Source organism: Phasianus colchicus, chromosome 2 (assembly GCF_987193195.1).
Source record: "Phasianus colchicus chromosome 2, bPhaCol1.hap1.1, whole genome shotgun sequence".
Taxonomy (NCBI): domain Eukaryota; kingdom Metazoa; phylum Chordata; class Aves; order Galliformes; family Phasianidae; genus Phasianus; species Phasianus colchicus.
This window is the reverse complement of record NC_143437.1, coordinates 80,455,217-80,467,636: the sequence shown is the minus strand read 5'-3', so window position 1 is coordinate 80,467,636 and position 12,420 is coordinate 80,455,217. Positions and strand designations below refer to the sequence as shown.

Sequence of the window (12,420 nt, the reverse complement as noted above, 5' to 3'; positions counted from 1 at the left end):
TGACTTGCTCAGGCTGGGGCTGATCACTCTGTCAGGTCTAGAAGGCATTTTTTCCATAAAGGAAACCTGGCCAAAGCCATACAGTTTCCCCCCTCAGCTACATGCCTGCTGCCAGCAAGTCTGGCTGTAATGTCAGTGTGTTTGTAAGAGACAGTGCTGGATTACACTGCAGACTTGTTTTGTAAGACCAGCACATTGGGTGTGCTGGGGAGGTGCCCAACACCTCTTCTACGGTTACAGACTTAATTTAACCACATGTATTGTTTTTCCTGCTTTATTTCAGCATACGTCAAGTTCATTCACTGAGGCATATAGGAGGAACCCCATCATATCATCTTCACAGCATCTGTCCCAAGACAAGAATGAGACTTCACCATGAACGACAGCTTACAGGTGGAGAATGATGCTTTGGTGGCTCATAAAGACAATAGCTTCATACTAGAAGAGCTTTGGTGGGTTTTACTGAATTTTAGATGGGACTTAGTTTATCTGTAAACAGTAAAAGAAGTGGCAGCAGCAAGAGCTGAACCAAAATCAAGCATTAGGTGTTGCCTACATTTGCAAAAGAAATTACAAACAATGATCAGTAAGCACTGTCTTGCTTTCTAATAAACTTCATGAAAACATTTGAAATACAATAAACATAGGAAACTGGCAAATGCTGGCTGGTAAGAGCCCTCCTTGTCTGGATGAGGAGCTACGAGATATGGTTTAGTGGCTTGTGGTAGCAAGGGTAATGGAGGATGGTTGGACTGGATGATCTTGGAGGCCCTTTCCAACATTACGATTCTATGATTCTATGATTCTCCAAGGTGGCACACAGTATTTTAAGAAAATATAAAGAAGTTTCAAGTTATCTAGAGTAAGATGCTCAATGATTTCCAAAAACTGTGCATGACCTGGTGCAGTAATATTTAGATCCCACTGTGCAAGAAGGCTGAGGTGAGCTTCCAAGGGATCCCCAGGTGTTTAGTGAAGAACCCATAAGAGATGTAGAGTGATCCAGAGTGGTGTGAAGAGCTGTTCTCCTACCATCAAGACAGTGACAGTAAAGTGTGAAGAGGGTGAAAAGCAGGTGAGGTCCCTGGGACACTTTTAACTGAATTCATACACAGCCCCAAGGTCCATGGAAAACCAGCACAAAGACACATCGGAGATACTACTCCTATAGCACCCTCTTCTACCATTACAACTCCCACACACATTTCTTCTGATGGGATGCAATGACTTCCACCCTGCCTTGTGGGCTATTGAGACGGTAAGAGAAGCATCCTGATGAGGGTAGGACAGGCTGGCTGGCAGCTGGTGGGGGCGGCTACCCATGACCTGAGCCAGTCTGCAGTCACTCACATGGCTGTCCTGGGAGAGCCATGGGAGGCCTTCCCTCATCCTACCTCATGCCCACCTTATATTCACCTCATGCCCATCTCAGACCCACCCTATAGCCACTTCACACCCAACTTCATGCCCTTCTCATATCCATCTCATGCCCACCTCATACCCAACAGCAGAGAGAAGACGGGTGACATCAAGTCCTAGGGCAGGGAAAGTCATGAACTACATTTATTTTGCTTTCTACTTCCTATCCACCAAAATTTAAAGCCAGCTAGCAAAGAGACATGCACTTGAATTGCTATGGAACTTGCTACGGAATTTCTCAAGCTGTTTGTCAGTTTATCTGACATCAGAATCTATCAACTCTGAACACAAATAAAACTTGTAAAAAGAACAGTTGTCTATCTGGTGAATGTAAGGAGAAATTTTTGTGGCTCTCCTCCATGCAAAATTAAAGTGCAAAAAAAGAAGCACACGCTCTTCACTGCCGAATTAACTTCTGAGAAGTGACTGTATCAAAGCATATCAAAAGCAAATCAACACTCTTGCTGCTTGAACTACATGACAGTTCCCAAATGATACCACGGGAAACATTTTCTCGATCTAAGAGGACACATGGCGTGTCTTACATTGTAATTTTTTCTCCTCTTTGCCAATTTCTAGCGCTGACGTTGTACAAACGGAAATTTTTCCACCTCCCCGACCTCCCCATCCCTCTCCAAATCAAGCCATCCACAATGACGCCCGCATTGCTCAACCTGCGGCTCTCAGAGCCCGAAAGTTCCCGGTGCACCTGCGGGCTGCGTCCCCACCTCGGCAGGGGCCCTGCAGCTCTCCCGGCCCGGCCCGGGCCCCGCTCCCCGCAGCTGCCCACATCCCGCAGGCGGGCGGAGCGCGCAGGTACGAGAGCGCCCGGCACCGCTCACGGTAAACACAGCGAAACGACAGCAAAGATAGTAAAAGTAATAGAAAGGAAAAGTATGAGAAGAAAAATAATAAAAATGAAAAATAACCCCCCCACTCCCCCCCCCCCCAAAAAAAAGAAAATAAATAATAAAAACGAAAATGATGGAAAACGATAATTAAAAAAAAAAAAAAAAGTAAAAATTAAAGATAAAAACAATACAATAAATCGCAATGATCTCACCTTATAATTAGGCTTTTTTTTTTTTTTTTAAACTACCAAAATAAATCACCTGCAGCCGCCGCGCAGCCCCCGACGGCGGGACGGAGCCGTGGCTCAGGTCTCCCCGCGTCCCCGCCGCGTCCCCGCAGTGCCGCTCGCGGAGGGCCGCGGCGCCGGCCGGGGCAGAGAAGGGGTGGAGCGGGGAGGCGGCGGCCGTGCCGCGGGGCCGGGGCGGCGGCCGCGGGGCGACGGCGGGAGCAGGGGGGCTGCGAGGGGAGGGGGCCGCCCTGCCCTCCCCCCATGGTGGGCTCCGGGCGGGCTGCGGGCTGCGGGCGGCACGGCGGCGGGCGCGTGGAGGAGCCCGCCTCGGGCCGGGGCTGAGCTCGGGGCCGCCCGTAGCAACGCGGGCCGCGCTCCAGGCCCCCCTGCCAGAAGCCTGCGCCGGAGGAGTTCGCAGCCCCGCCGGGCGGGCGGGTCGTAGGCGAGCGATGGAGAAGCGCTCATTTGATGTCGGAGGGTGCTACTTGCCCTGAGCTCAGCTACTACGCACAGGAGAGGTTCCTCGATGGTCCCGCGTTCCATTGGTACGGGGCTGAGCTGCAGAGCAGGTGATGGAGGCACGGAGGCATGAAGAAACCCTCTGGCGATTTGATGCACGTGCGTATTTGTTTGGGAAAATCGTGCATAGCAGCAAGGCTAACCGAGATTGTGTTTGAGGTCTGAAAGCACCATTCTGCCAGATCCCTGTGGTAAAACGTCTTCAATCGCCCTTTTTGTTCCCAAAGTGACACAAAGAGATTTGGGGATTCCCTCAGTTTTCCTGATAGCTCCATCCATTGGCCACAGTCACCTTTCCAGCCTCAGCAGGAGAACTGGAAAACACTGCTCTTCTCCTTCTCACCCCCCTTCTCCGTCTCTCTTATTCTTTACTCTTCCCCTTCTTGCTGCCCACCCCCTACTCTTGGGAAGCCTCTGCTACCCCAAACCACTGAAAGCGTATCACATTAAATACAATTATCCACAAAAATGGGCCAGTGTGCATTTACATTTTGGGGAAACTATTCCATTCCTTTCACTGCTTTTCCTTAGGATCCTTGCCCCTCTCAGTATGGTGGCTAAGCAGAGCTCATTTGCAAAGCAGGTGCTTGACAATTGATTCTATGCTCACAGTTCGAGGCCCTATTTTCCGCATGCCCATCAGAATTGCTGAGCACAGTTGCAGGTTTCTGAGTGGGAAACAGAAACTCCATGGGGTGGGGGGCTGGTGGGGACACTGGCTGCAGGGTGCTTAGGACATGCCAGTTGGGTCCCAGCCCCGTCTGCCTCTGAACCCTGGTACATCCAAGCCCCAGCTCCAACAAGCTGCCCAAAATGGGAGTTATGCTCAGCGTAAAAACGTCATAATCCATGTAAATCAGCTTCATGTGACTTTACAAAGTGCCATGGAGGAAATGTGCCACATGAGCTCAACAGGGGTCAAGTCACATTTTCCAGGGAAACACACATCAGCCTGAATCACGCTCTCCCTTTCCATTCACCCCTAATTTCATGAACTGAACACTTCCTAGAATGAAGCAACATCTAGAATCTCTGCTACAGAGAAATTGTCGTCTCCTGTATGCAAAGCTGATGCATCCCAAAATATTTCTGTCACTTTAGTGTCAGAGGAAAGGTTTCTGCACAAAACCCACATTTGATTACACAATTAGAAATTATCACAGCCTACATGTCTCAAGCAGACAAATGTTCTGCTTAGTCTACATACTCTGTCCTTACATATTTGCCTTTGCAGATCTACTAACTGAGCTACACATTCTTTAACAAGGGAAAACTACACATACACAATGAAAAACACTAAAATAAATATTCACTATTTAAATAGAACAGTGTGGCATGTAGAGGGATCACAGTTTTTTGACTCTTTAGATCACCTGCATAAAAGTCTGCAGCATGAGTTTCAAAATAACTGACAGCAGTAGCAGACGGGCAGCCTCAAGGCAACCTGCTCCCAGAAGCACTGAGCACTCTGCAAGCAGGTTTCAGAGCTAGCTACCTGCTGGCAGAGGGTTTGCTCCACTACTGCTGCTCCTGGCTCAGACCCAGACCTGGCTGGCTGCAGTCTGTGCACTCCCTGCACAGCCTGTCACAATCCTGCAGCACTCACTGCTCAGTCCTGGCCTCCTCCTCACCACTCTACTCCATTTCCAGCCCCCACCTCTCCCAAATCTACAACCTTCATAGATGTCCCTTCCTGTCGGCCCTTGCTCTTCTTTCTTCCATTCCAGGGAGGTCAAGAGGATCCTTACTCAATTTCTTATTTGTATTAGCAAAGGAGCTGTGTGTCCATAGCAGCCAGTTTTGTACAGATATGACTTAAAGATGGGAAAGCCACTGCAGGTTCAGACCCATCTTATAAAATCTGACCACTCACAGCAGCCATGTGACTCCTGTCCATATCACACACCTCAAAGTGTTACCTTTATCTGTCACCAATTTGGCAGCAAAAAATCACCAGTCAGAACAATTATATGCTATGAGAAGACCAGAGGGTGACTGAGGACACTACCAAGGTCCCTGCCTAGGCCTAGGGAAACATTAAAGGCAATACCCAGAGATTGCTCAAAGCCTGTCCCAGTCTAAGCCACCACCCTGGTGCAATCAGAGTCACAAGGACACCACTGATGTCCTCTGCAGGGTGCCAAATTATAATACCACAGACTGACTGAGGTCAGAAAGGACCCTGGAGATGTCTAATCCAGGCATGGGCTGAGAGCAGGCCCATTCAGAGCAGCTGGCACACAGCCTGCTCCACTTGAGTCTTAAAGACCTCTGTGGATGGAGACATCAAAGATTCTGGGCAATCTGTTTAGGATCTGACCAGCTTCGTGCTGAAAGAGATCTTGATTAGGTCAAGATCACAGACACAAGGTGACATATACCATACATGCTGCCTCAGGTGCTCACCAGTGACACCTGTGACCATCAGCAATCCTGAGAGGGCACTTAGGACTGACCACCAGCTCCTCCAGCTCTCCCTCTAACTCAGAAATAAAAGCACATGAAATGAGATGCAGTCACAGAAGTTGTCTGGATGTGAGCTGACAGTGCAAGACAGTACAGAGAAAGCAGAGCACAGTAGTGGCATGCCTACAGCCTGCACTAGCTATGTTTGTACCTTCACTAGGCCAACCCCTCCAGGTACCCAAGACAACAGCAGAGGAGAGGCAGCTCCTGAGGTACAGAAGACATCTTGTAGGTTGTCACAATGAAGGTCAGCTAGACCTTCAACCTCCACAGGTTTTCTTTCACTGGGAAGACACTGTCCAAGAACTGCGTTCCTGAATAAAGCAGTAGTTGCAACACTGTGGGACCAGATAAGAAAATCACCAAAAATAAAAGCAGGAGAGTGAATAGATAGGAATTCCAAATTCCTGCTCACCTCTGAAAGTCAGAAATTGTACTGTGCATCTGGCATAGTCTCTGCTATAAAGGAGAGTAACTGGGAAGCAAAAGATGGAATTGGTTTAACTATTTAATGATGTGCTAATAGACTACACATTTCTTTGACACATTGCTCTCTTTAAAATGCACTGAACTGTGCACAGCAATGGATTTTTCTTGTAGATTGTAGAGGCTTGTAACCAATGATAGCCTTATTATAAAATTTTTTGTAAGCAGGGCTTTGTAATCCTTCCAGGGACTCCCCTACTCTCTGTTGGCTCTTTATCTTCAGTGTAGCAACATATGTAACATTTATGAGGAAGGCAGCCCTTGCAACTCCCTCCAAGTTTTCTAATATGTTGCAAAAAGCCCAAATATTCTGTGCAAAACAAAACACCCAGTTTGTGCTTATATACATAGAAAAGTACCCTCTGCAGCTTGCCAGACTGAATTTTTTCTTCCTAAAACCCCAAACTGAAAAATTTCCATCATTACTTTTTACTTTTTCATTTTGGTAAGTCAAATTCATCTGGTTAAGTCAAACCTGTCCTCTGCTTTCTATTTATCCAGTTGCCTTCTCTGAGCTTAAGAGATATGAATTCAGTGCCATTTTGATAGAACGTGAAAACTCCAAATATTGAGGGAGGGCAGAGGCTGATATTAATTTGCTGCTAAAGATGATACCCTGTACCTTCTGAACACAAATAAATAATGAAGATAGAGGTAATAAATTCTTGAAACATGACTTCGTAGGAAAAGCCTGAGAAAAAAGATTTCAAGTTGAACTCTGTGCTGTTATATCTCAAGCAATATATTTTATACGGCTTACGTCATGCACACTAAAAACTTAATTTGGTGAGCTACACTGACAACTGGCTTTGTCCACCTTTGTTCTTATTTAAAACAGGTTGTTCCATGCAGCTGTTAAAAAAGCCATGCACGCACACACATGCACACACATTCACACACGGGCTTTTTTATTACTCCCCAGATCTTTCTAAATATGTAATGCTGCTTAGATTTAAAATTCTTTTTCTCTTTGCAGCACGAGAATTGCCCTACACCAGGATTTGCTGCCTTTTATGGAAGCATGATCCAAAAGTTTAACAAAAGCAATTCTGGCTTTGTTTTTCTTTTCCACATTTTTTGTCTTCTGCTTTTCTACTGTCATCATATTTGTGTGTATCATCTCGCTATCTGGGAAAGATCAGAATCTCCAGTATTGCATATGTGACTCAGATATTTTACTAAATAAATAGAGTAAAATTAACTACTTTAACTACTGTATGATCATTTGGTTCAAACCTGTTTTGGGAAGACCTGGTGCCTATGTAGTACTGTGCCAAACAACATGTTTGATACGATGACTTCTGCTTTATTTTTGCTACATGTTTAGATATGATCTTTTTTTCCATCTTCACCTCTTCATCATCTTCCTTCCATCTGCTGTCCACCCATCAATCCCTACTGCACTCTACCTTCCCCAACACCTGGTAGTGGTGTCTGGAGTCACTGTGACAGGGGCTCATGCATGGGAGGAGTGTTTACGAGTAAACCAGTGGAGAGGCTTAAAAATCTAGTTTTAGGAAGCATCATCATCCATGTAATTACATGCACTGTGCTAGTCAGGCTTGGTTTCAGGCTGCACTGTACAGCAGCCAGGTGGCCTGAGAACAAGAGTTTACTCAAGTGGAGTCAGCAGAAAGGATCTCTCCTTCAGTGCAGGGTCTCAGATTTTCTAGGAAATGCAGGCACTGCTTGCAATATTTTGTATTACATTTTGCCACCTTAATCACAGTTTGACACAAGGATAAAGCAACATGCACTTATAATAACAGAGAAAAATAAATCTTCTCATAAAGATTCCTTTCTGATTTTTAAACACAAGCTTCTGTGAGTTCCATAATCACTGATTTATCAAATAGTGAGTCCTCAGTAGAAATTTCAGATGCTGTGCAAGAGTAGTTGGCTGCTGCTCTTATGACTTAAACTGAGACTGATAGATTTTAACATCAGCACTGAGTAATCCCAGCTGTCACCACATCTTAATATGCCATGTCCCGACTGTCAGTCTGAAGAGCTATGAAGGTACTTCTGTTACCATTCATGTCAGGACCCTCAGCTTTTGCCCTGAACACAAAAGAGAACACACCTGCCTGTCTCACAACTACAGCTTTATTCATGCTTTTGGCCCCTGTGTTCTGGAGTTACATTATAAATGGGGAGATGGGGGAAAAGTAAAACACAAAATTCCTTCATCTATACAAAACTTCTCTAGTGCCACATAGCTAAATCACACAGCTCATGCATTTGTTAGGTTTGCTGCTTGCATTGTGTCTACTGAGAGGCAAATATAGCAGAGAAGGAAAGATGAGAAACCCTACAAATAAATCTGATTTAGGGACAAATCTATATTTTGGTCACCTGAATTTGCTTTTTCATACCCTTGGAAGATCTGTCATCTTACCTGAGCTCTACTCCAATAGAGGTTATCTGGGATGCCTGATAACACATATTTTTACCCAGACCAGTGTGGGGAGGCTTATTCTGGGAACCAAGGACACATGGGCTGACCACAGCATTTGCTTATGGATGGGAGCCATAGGTACTTCCACTGGAAGGAAGAGTTGCAAGACTTCCTCTAGAACCAGCACCTGCTAGCTGCATTAATGACCCAGGAAGTGGCACACCTGGTTTTATTCTTTTCCACATTACCTTCCTTGCTGCTTTAAAGTGTTACTGGATCAGGCAAGCATACTGGTAAGCCTGAGTCTGGATGCACAGAACCCATGGGCCTCCCATCACTCTAGACCCATGGCTGTATGTTCACAGTGATGTTAGAAATCTATGTTCATGATGGCACAGCAGTCCAGTGACAAATAGGAGATGTTTTCCTTCTCCACAGCCCACATACCCTCCCCAGGGCCTTTTTCACACCTCAGGGCAGCTGAATGACACCTGGCAGGGAAGGGAAGGTGGCACTGCAAGGTAGGAGGCCAGTCTCATATAATAAGCTTGGACCAGAAGCTGCTGCTCCTCACAGAATCACAGAATTGCAGGGGTCAGAAGAGACCTCACGAGATCAAGTCCAATCCCTCTGCTAAATCAGGTACCCTACAGTAGATTGCACAGGTAGGCATCCAGATGGGTCTTGAACACCTCCATAGAAGGAGACTCCACAACCTTTCGGAGCAACCTGTTCCAGTACTCCATCACCCTTACCCTAAAGAAGTTCTTCCACATGTTAGTACAGAACTTCCTGTGTTCAACTTTTAGGCCATTACTCCTTGTGCTATCAATATACATCCCAGAGAAAAGCCTGGCCTTGTCCATCTGCCTCCCACCTCTCTTCAGATATTTATAAATATTTATCAGATCCTCCCTCTGTCTTCTTTCCCCCAGGCTGAACAGACCCAGGTTACTCAGCCTTTCCTCATACAGAAGATGCTCCAGGTCCTTTATCATCCTGCCTATACTTGCCTTACAACTTCTTTTCCATCATCTCTGCATCACCCTCTGAATAACTGTACCACTGATGTGTCCTGGTCTCCCTGATTGCTAATTGTGTGTTTATTGACTTTTGACTTCCACTGAGCATCCTTGCTTACAAATTGGTGTTATTTTTCAAAATGTTGCAATGGTGCAAGTACAAATGATGCCTCACACAACAAGAGAGGCAGCAGTTTGGAAAAGCTTACAGCCTCCTTGGCAGAATCAGTAGACAACACTGATCAAAAAATAATTCAAAATAATTCAGAATACATATAAAGACACCATTTGTCTATAGAAATTGTGATAGAATAAGATTGTTATAAATGCTTATCATCACAAACAAATGGAGATAGGAGTTATATAAAAACATAAAAGAAATAAATATTGTTACTTATTTATTTTGCTGGAGAGCAAACTCTTATTCAGAAGCCACAATTCCACTGAAGAAATTGTAGTATGTAATATATTCACATATATATACTATTACATATTTCTAAATTTTGTGGGTATGTGCAGACAAGCATAACATTTTTAGAGTTCTTACTCAGAGTCTCATTTAACCCACCAATCAAGAAGAGCTCTACTGACTTCAAAGGAATTGCACCACTCCCAGCTTTGTGCTCATGGAATCCAGACACAGGTTGGTGCTTTTATGGTTTAGTTATTTTCTAAGAGCCAAAGAAGCTGGATGGAGAGAGCTCAGTGTGCTCGTGATGGGAACAACACAATAGTGCCTGCCAGCAACAGCAAGTTGTACCATCAGGACTTGGGCTGTCAGGTGAGGATATGAGCCAGTCACACCAGGACATGGGCGTCTCTTTTGAAGGATTAACACAAAGCACGAGCTCTGCAACACTGCAAGCAGTAGCACTTTCTTCACCCCTCCACTAGAATGGACAGTGTTCTGACCCTACTATTTTTGGAAACCAGGGTGGTATTCCATCCAATCATTTGCAAAATGAAAAAATGTTGAAAGCTATGCATCATTCTAAAATGAATTAAGTCACCAGGAAAAGCCTGATATTGAAATGATGAAAAAGAATACTTCTATCCATTTCTAATTCCTCTGAAAATAAACATTCTAAATGGAACTGTAAAGGAACTTTCATCTGTGATACATATACTTGTCATCAAGAGACACTTTTTCACCTATGACATAATTGCTATCATCAGAGAAGCACTACTCTTACTCTGCCATAGTTTAGCTTCATTTTCTGCTAATTTCTTTCTCTTTTCTCATTCAGGCATTTCATATGTAGCTACGTTACTATCAATCATTCCCTAGCATAAGCAACTGCATAATAGAACTGTGTGAATAATTGATTTTTCAACTCCATCACTAAACCAAAAATTCAACAAATAATTATCAAAGAAAAAGAAGGGGAAAAAAGCTTTATTTTTCTCTCTAATTCAAGTGAAAAAAATGTTTCATGTGGATTTCATTGAAACGGTTGCTCATCTTGAATAAGACTTTTCCTTCCATCTCTGTCATTTCAAGAAAAGCAGCAGACTAAGACAAAATTGGCACCACTCACCAAACCAACAAGTGAGATGTTTTCCCTTTCCAGGAAATGCAGATTCTTGGCTCTGTAACTTCCTGTGTCTGGGAAATGTGAATGCCCAGGCACTGACCTGCAAGGACATTCTCACCCCTTGCGTGGAAAGAACTCAAAAGTATGCAAGTAATTTGTAAAAGGAGAACATTGTTACCTGGGAAGAGTGGGGACACATCTCCTTAGGAGACCAGAGGAGGCAGTATGACTGGGATGGCATCCTCCAAGAGGGGAGATCAGATTCCATCAGGGTTTGTATCCCCTAGTCCAAGTGAGCTGCACAACCACAGCATCATTTGATATGCTCTTTGAATAGCCACCAGATTTCCTTTGGTGCTATTTGTAACAATCTTCTTATAACTAAAAGGGCCTTTGTAAAATAATTTTTTTAAAAAATAGTCTGAACACAAACCATGGCAATACAGTATTATTGTCATAGGTGCTTCATAAATATGAGCTGAATTATACATTTTGTGTTCTACATTCCTTTTTCCTTACATTTGCTTTGGAAATTTCACAGGGAAGTCTAGTTTGGATTTCTGCATCTCCTCATTTGTTTTTTTTCAATTCTGCATTAAGATTTTTCTCCGTATAAGCCTTAAAAGGAAATGAAATTGAAATGATGCAAGTATAAAACTAATTACTGCTAACCTTCACTGTTGTTGCTCTGCCTATAATCTACCAGCTATTATTTGTCAGTTTTTTCCAGAGGTCTTAAATAATGTTATTGCATCATGGTACTCGGCACTTAAACTCACAAGTAGAAAGGACTTCTGCCAAAAATCTCTTATGGCTGGCTTACATAGATATGAGAACATAACAGGAGCTATGCTGCATCAGACTGGGCCTATTCATTCCCAATATTGTGTCTTTAATTATGGCTGGGGAGATGAGACCACAGAAAGGACAAAGGCAGGGTCTTGCCTGTGGCTTCAGCTCACCCTAGCAGCCCCAACTTCATCCCAGGTAACTGGGATTAATTCAAAGCCATGGAGGTAGCCTTTGTTGATTATCTCCACTGTTCAGAATCTACACTTTTGTGTGAAAGAAGGACTAAGATGGCATCAAGAGGTAAAATCACTTGTTCAGGTACCCAACAGCAGTGCTATTATTAAGATTTCAGTTTTAATTAAACCTCTTTTTGACCTTAGGAACTCCTCAGGTGAGACCTTGAGTCAGTTTCTGTTTCCCTTAATATCTCTGTAAGCAGCCCTTATGCCAAACTCACAGAGTTTCACTTGAATCCATTTCTCTCCTAATTCTCTTCTTTCTACCTCCTCTTCACCGCTGCTCTTGGTTACGTTCTACTATTTCAGCAAAATTCTCACTACTGCAAGGAAAAGGTTCTTGAGACCCTGCATTTGAATGACAGAAAAAGATGTAAAAAGCATTGCATCTGTTTAGGGATAGGAAAGCTCCTATATAGGCCTACTGAGTCAGAACAGCCCGCAAAATTGGGTGTAAAATTGAGGT

At 44.2% G+C, this 12,420-nt stretch overlaps 1 protein-coding gene across 8 annotated transcripts in view; it reads right to left on the bottom strand.

Moving 5' to 3' along the window:
* FILIP1 (filamin A interacting protein 1) overlaps positions 1 to 12,420 on the bottom strand; it is a 127,210-nt gene that overhangs the window by 23,909 nt on the left and 90,881 nt on the right. Inside the window, exon 1 of one of the 8 annotated variants that reach the window (XM_031611306.2) lies at positions 2,532 to 2,666. The exons of 6 other annotated variants lie outside the window; for them this stretch is intronic. The gene's annotated coding sequence lies outside the window, so the exon portion shown is untranslated. Of the gene's footprint in view, positions 1 to 2,482; positions 2,667 to 12,420 lie in introns of those variants that run through there. One more of the 8 variants, XM_090136127.1, reaches the window with a different exon arrangement.